The sequence below is a fragment of a genome, unplaced genomic scaffold (genome assembly GCF_019419815.1).
Source record: "Pyrus x bretschneideri cultivar Hongxiangsu unplaced genomic scaffold, Pyrus_bretschneideri_v1 Contig17, whole genome shotgun sequence".
Classification (NCBI taxonomy): domain Eukaryota; kingdom Viridiplantae; phylum Streptophyta; class Magnoliopsida; order Rosales; family Rosaceae; genus Pyrus; species Pyrus x bretschneideri.
In genome coordinates, this window is record NW_025999468.1 from 6,005,409 (window position 1) to 6,012,518 (window position 7,110).

Below are 7,110 nucleotides of genomic sequence, written 5' to 3' on the forward strand. Positions count from 1 at the left end.
ATTTTTTGCACATGTTGCTTTTTGACTGCTCAACACTTGATGCACTCTTTCACTTCATCCATCCAGCTTGTACTCTATGGTTGATATTTCCATCTAATTCTCCGTTATTTTGCAAGATAAATTCAAGATAATTAAAATGTTCACCCAATTTTATGGTAGATTAACTATATATGTCATTGTAAAACATTAAGTTGCCAATCAATTTTATGGTAAAACCTCAATTTCATTTTATCGTTATACGTTACGTACCGCACACCCTGACCAGGAATGTCGACTTAGACCTCGAATCAAGCTATGCTGGCCGTCACCAAGAGGATGACGAAGCCATAAAGTGTAGCGATGTGGAAAAGTGAGTAAATTTAAACCTAAAGGTGCTTAAATGTAAGAGTGCGCTAGTGAGCAGGAATGAACCCATTCCACACGTGATGTCAAAGCATATGTAAAGCACAACATAGTGGATTGAGAATTATACCATCAAACGTAACCTCATATGCCAAGATTTACCAAGAATCCTCATCGATACGAAAGCTCAGCTACAAAAACCTGGAGGGGTGAAAAACAAGGGTGAGTGGGCCTAAAAATAAAGATTTGTAAAAATCTTTTTGAAAACATAATAACCCCTCGCCGTAAAACCGGTATCATTTCCAAAATATACATACTATGTATAGTATGAAAATACTTACCGTAACCTGCAATAACTCAAGAATTCAATATGTCATAAAATTCATAAATAAGCATCTAACTTTTAGTAATCACAAAGTCTTTTAGAAATAAACATATCACATCAAGTGCTCATTGACACATGCTGACACACGGGTTCATGTAGAGGTATCCTGACATGAACATGTGACACATCCCAATCCCGATGTCCGAAAAATAGTGGGATGACCACGTGTTGGCCAACACCCGAGGGTGACGCAAGCCATTTAATGAATGCATATGCTAAGAACATGTGAAACATGCATATAAATTTCGCGTGTAACTACGCAAAGTATTATTCGAAACACAAACTTTTCGAAATGCACAAAAAAAAAAAATCAACTACCAACAATGAAAATGACAGTGATAATGCATGACATGTTAAAAGCATACATCTAATTCAGAATACAAGCGGAATGTGCTATTACAATGATGTCAAAGTAGAGAGGATGACACGATGTCACTGGTAGGGGAATGCCTCGTAGCTTGGATTGTATGCCTTGTTCCTAAGTCCTGAGGGGGCGCAAAACAAACATGAGTGGACCAAGTTGATAAATAAGTAACACGGAAATAGTTATACAACAACATACTAACCCCCAAAGTTTTATGAAAACTAATAGCATAATATGTGTTAGGTTTTTCGAAACCCTAGCATGCCATAAAACTTTCATAAAACATAAATCGTATATAGTGTGCTAACTAGTGGTATCAATATCACCCGAAGGCATATAGAACTCTTCCTTCAGAACACTTCCTTCACAAGTATCAATCACCCATAGGCTCCTGCAACACCCAACCCATAGGTCAATATAAGTATCATCGCTTGTAGGCTCCTATAGCAGCCAACTCGTAGGTCAATATAAGTATCATTGCCTGTAGGCAAAACAATGACCACTAGATAAGCACAAAACATTGAACATAATGTTTCCAAACATAATATATATATATATATATATATCATCCGAGCTCAGTAGCTCAAACATCATATCTTAAAACATCTTTATAGTATATAGTCATCCATCATATATACTACAAAGAACATGAAAAATGATAAAGCATGGTATCCCAAAATATTCTTAGTAATAAAGTGTAAATTTAGTTTCTTCATAAAACGTAACCATTAAATCAATACTTTTCATGTATGCATTTCTAATAGTAAAATCATGAATTTTAGAAGGGGTCCACTCACAGATACTCCATCGTTGAAGAGTTGTGCAAAATAGAAGGAATGGAAACGCCGCTAATAATCGCACTTAAGCACAAAAAAGGTCCAATTAACAAAACTATACTCAAACCGTTGAATTTCGAAAATGGACGTCATAAATAGATTAAGGACGTCAAAAAACATAAATGGGGACCTCGGGTACCCCACGTGCAGCCACACGCACCTCCACACGCTACAGCAAGGTGGCGGCTCTGGCGGCCAAACACCATTGTGGGTTGCTGGAAAGTTGGCCAGAAAAGTCGCCAGTGCCGTCTTGTGTACGGTGGCGTGTGTGTTCCACGAGACGGAACTGGCAGCTGTACAAGCACTTACACGCAGGCCCATGCGCGGCCTCGGTTCTTGGGATTCGATTGGGTTGGGCCGGATCCGGGTTTGGGTTTGGGTCAGTGGGCTTGGGCTTTGGGTCAGTAGGCTTGTAACCTGGTCCAAAAGAAAAAAGTTTTGGGTTCAATGGACCAAGGGCCCTGGGTTGCATATAAAAAGTCTTGGACTCCTAAGGTTGGGCCTAGTTTACCCTTTTTTCACCGGGGAAGAAGGCTCGAGCCTCCCGAACTCCGGTCCCCATCGTTTAGCTACTAAGCCTTACGATCTAACAACCAAAAAAAGGTACGAACGAGGGGAAGGGATTTCGTACCTTGATAATGTCGAATAGTGGCCGGAGGTGGCCAGATCTTTGCTCGAAACTTACGGGCTTGTCAAACCTAGGTTGGTTATCCTCTAGGTGCCCCGGAGCTTCACATAGACGATGGAGAGGAAGATGAAGTCCTCATAAAGGTGGTGGTGGGGTCGATGGGTGGTTGGGTGTCGCCGGGAAAAGGTAAGGGAAAGGGTCTGAGAGAGTAGGAGTGTGTGTTGAGCTGAGAAAGAGAAATGAAAGTGTTGACTTGGGGGAAGGAGAGAGAGAGAGATAGGGATGAGTTAGTGGGCTGCCACATGGTAGGCAGAGAAATGACAGAAATCTGAAAAGGGATCTGGATAGGGTAGGATTCTGGGGGTAAAATTATCATTTCATCAATATTTGGTACATAATTACAAAGAATTTGGGGAGGGGTTTTACAATCTACCCCCTTTAAAACAATTTTGTACCCAAAATTATAACTCAACTAAAAAGGTACGGGTACTGGTTCCTCATCAAATCCTCTGTTTCCCATTTCGTTTCCTCGATGGCATGGCTTCTCCACATCACTTTTACTAATGGGATGACTTTATTCCTTATAATATTCTCCTGCCAATTGACAATCACCATTGGTGTCTCCACATAACTTGCATCCTGATTCACTTCTAGTGGTTCCAGTTAAATAACATACGAAGGATCCGACATATACTTCCGAACCATTGAAACATGAAAAACGTTGTGAATCTGTGCCAATTCTGGTTGTAGCTCCAATCTATAGGTAAATGCACCAATCTTCTCTGTAATATGGTAGAGACCAACATATCGAGTGCTCAACTTTCTTCGCTTACCAAATCGAACCACACCCTTTAAGAGAGATAACTTCAAGAAAACTAAGTCACCAATCTTATACTCACAGTCCCTGGAATGTCGGTCCGCAATGCTCTTTTGTCGGTCTTGTGCTGCCTTCAGGTTCTTCTTCATCAGCTGGATGTTAGTATTATTCGTGTCAACAATTTTCGACCCCATTAACACCCAATCGCCGACCTCTGTCGAACACAACGGTGCCTAGCACGCATTCCTATATAATGCGTCGAAAGGTGTCATGCCAATATTGGAGTGATAGCTGTTGTTATAGGCGAACTCGATCAACAGCAAATAGCTATCCCAACTACCCTTCCATTAAAGAACAGACGCTCTCAACATGTCATCCAAAGTCTGAATCGTCCTTTTAGATTAACCATCAGTTTGTGGATGATAAGCAATGCTATACAATAGTTGAGTATCCATGGCGTCATTAAAAGCTCTCCAAAACTTGGAGGTGAATTTTGGATCTCTGTCCAAAACGATAGTGATTGGCACACCATGAAGCTTGACAATATTATCAATGAACAACCTTGCTAACTTTTCTAGTGAGTAGATATATCAAACAGGCAAGAAATGAGCGGTCTTGGTGAGTCAATCCACAATCACCCAAATGCTATCAAATCTTGACTGCGTCATCGGTAAACCATACATGAAATCCATGGTGATGTCTTCCCACTTCCATGCTGGTATCGGGAGATTCTGCATTAGCCCCTCAGGTCTTTGTCTCACCTTCACTTACTGGCAAATAATGCATATCCTCACATAATCTGCCACATCCTGTTTCATCCCAAACCAGTAATAGAATGGATGAATAGTGTGATATAATTTGGTGTTTTCCAGATACATGGTATACGCTGAGATGTGAGCTTCATCAAGGATTTCTTTCTTCACCGCTTCGTTGTCCTTAAGCACAAACTACCTATTTCCTATTACCAAGGCTCCGTCTCTATGGATCTTCAAATATCGTCTCGACCTATCCAATACTTGATTCTTTAGGTTTACACACTGTTGATCAAGCTCCTGAGCATCCCTAACCATATCCACCAAAACAGGCCTAACCTGGAAATGTGATAACAAGGCTCCCTATAAATCTGGTGTCACGGTAAGGCCGGTCTCTCAAAAAGAAAACAATAGTGGAACATAGATAGCTCAAAGAGAGGTAAGCTATCTATGAGATCTCCAGGTCAATACATCTGTTACTACTTTGGCATGTCTAGGATGATAGTCGATAATGCAGTCATAATCACTAATGAGCTTCATCCACCTTTTCTACCTTAAATATGGTTCATTCTGAGTGAAGACATGTTTCAGGCTCTTGTGATCAATGAAAATGTGATATTTCTCGCCGTACAAGTAATGTTGCTAGATCTTTAAAGCAAAGACCACGGCTCCGAGTTCCAAATCATGAGTGGGGTAGTTTCTTTCGTGATACTTGAGCTGTCTAGAAGAATATACGATGATATTCCCATGTTGCATCAGTACACACCCTAATCCTGACAAGGACGCATCAGTGTAAATCTTTAACTCACCGCCATCGTCCGGAAGAGCAAGGACGGGAGCCTGAGTAAGACGCTGCTTAAGCTCTTGGAAACTCCGTTCACAATCATCATCCCACTCAAAATTGATCTCATTCTGAGTCAACTTAGTAAGAGGCACGGTGATTGCTGAGAAATCCTGGACAAAGCATCGATAATAACTAGCCAGCCCGAGGAAGATCATCACTTCAGTAATATTCCTTGGTTGCTATGATAGGATTAAAAGCACACCACAAAGTAGCACACAAATGTCCTATTGATTTTCCTTATTAACACATTTTTCAATTGTAGCATATGAAAATAAGAGTCTTTCTCGCAGAAGATTGTTTTATCTAACTACTTAAAATGTCACAAAAACTAGGCTGATGTCCTTACTGGCAAACCATCGAAAAATAATTATTAGACCGACTTACATTTATCTAAAGTCTACGAAATTTTATATGCAAACACTAGACACACAGAGATACATTCACACAAATTTTTGGGATTTTTGGAATTGATTTGCTATTTAAATTAAATCTAACAAAAACAGATTTTAAGTAGTTCACAAATTAAGAAAAACGAGTTAGGGGAATTGCTATCCACCACCAAATAATCATGCAAACATGTTATGTTTTATTCAAATTCCTTCTATTTCTAGATGAAGATGCTCAAGTTGTCTCAATGTTAGAACTCAACCTATTACTCTTTCTTATGTAGTATGTTAAGAGAATGGCGTTTTCAACTTAACTTAGTCCTTAACATGCAATCTAGAATGACGTGTCCATAGATTTAACAAGTAGAAATCATTAAGAATGAAAAGAGTTTGAGTCATCACAAGGCATCGTAAGTACTAGTGTTGTCTTACTTATCCTAGAAATTGGTTCACATGTTAATCACAATTAACAAGTATTACTCTATAACATACGTAGGTCCTCATTCGATAAGGGCAGGCACACACATATTCATAGCATTAGAATCCTAGATATGCTTACTAAGTATGCATTCGTAGAAAACACATAAAGAATTCATCAATGAGACAAGTAGTGAACCAATTTTCATCCATTCATAAAAGTGATTCAATCGAAATGTCATAACAAACTTGCAATCATATTCGGGGCTTCAAAACAGCCCCTAAATACTAAAAATTTAGTTACACATTATTCTCAAATAAAATCAAAAGAAAGACATGGGTTTGAGAAGATAAAACCTAAATAAGAGATTACCAAGATTTCTTCCTTCCTTTCCTTCATTCCCCAATGCAGCAACCTTGCCTCTTTTACTTCCTTTCCTTCCTTTTTTTTTCTATCTTTTTTTTTTATTTTTTTTTTTGCCACTGCAACCTGCAGCCTTTTTCTTCTTGCTTGCTACCATAGTTTTTTTCTCCTTAACTCACCCCACTAACAGCCATTTAGTGATGACAATAAGTGAGAGGAAATGGTAAAACAATTATAACTCTTTAGGTAGCCTTTATGCCCATTACTCCCATTTAATTTTTCATTTCCTCTGATATTTGAATAAGTGTCAGCTGGCTTATTCTTGGCTGCATCAGTTTTGGCTGCTAGTTTTATTGGATTTATTGCTTTCAATGCTTTCTTATCAGTTACAAACTGCTCAGCCTCTTGGGAACCTTTTAGTGTTAAAACGGCCATAACTTCTTCTAGAAAAATGATATTAGCAATCCGTGAAATGATCCAAAAAATAGACATCCGTAACTTTCCAAGAATATAAGGCTCATTCTCTAATTCATTATGAGCTGTCCACAACTTGCTTCCAAAATCAGTTGACCTGCACAGGTAGTTTTGACGAAGTTGTTACTTAAAATCCCACTTGTGCTATTTTTCTTTTCTTTGCTTGACAAATCCTACAAAACACAAAAGCAAAGTAAATAGCTCAAAAATATAAGGAACTAACTAAGAAAAGACAAGTGAATTTGATGTAAAAAAAAAAAAATATATATATATATGAGATCATGCTCCCATGTAGACACTGCCAAAACCTTCTGAGGGTCCACACTAATTCCCTCAACAGAGATCACAAGTCTGAGGAAATTGATCTGGTTTAGCCAAAATTGAAATTTACTGAACTTAGCATACAGCTAATGATTTCTTAACCTTTCCAACACCAACCTTAAATGCTTCATATGCTCAGCATTACTTTTGGAATAAATCAAGATGTCATCAATGAACATA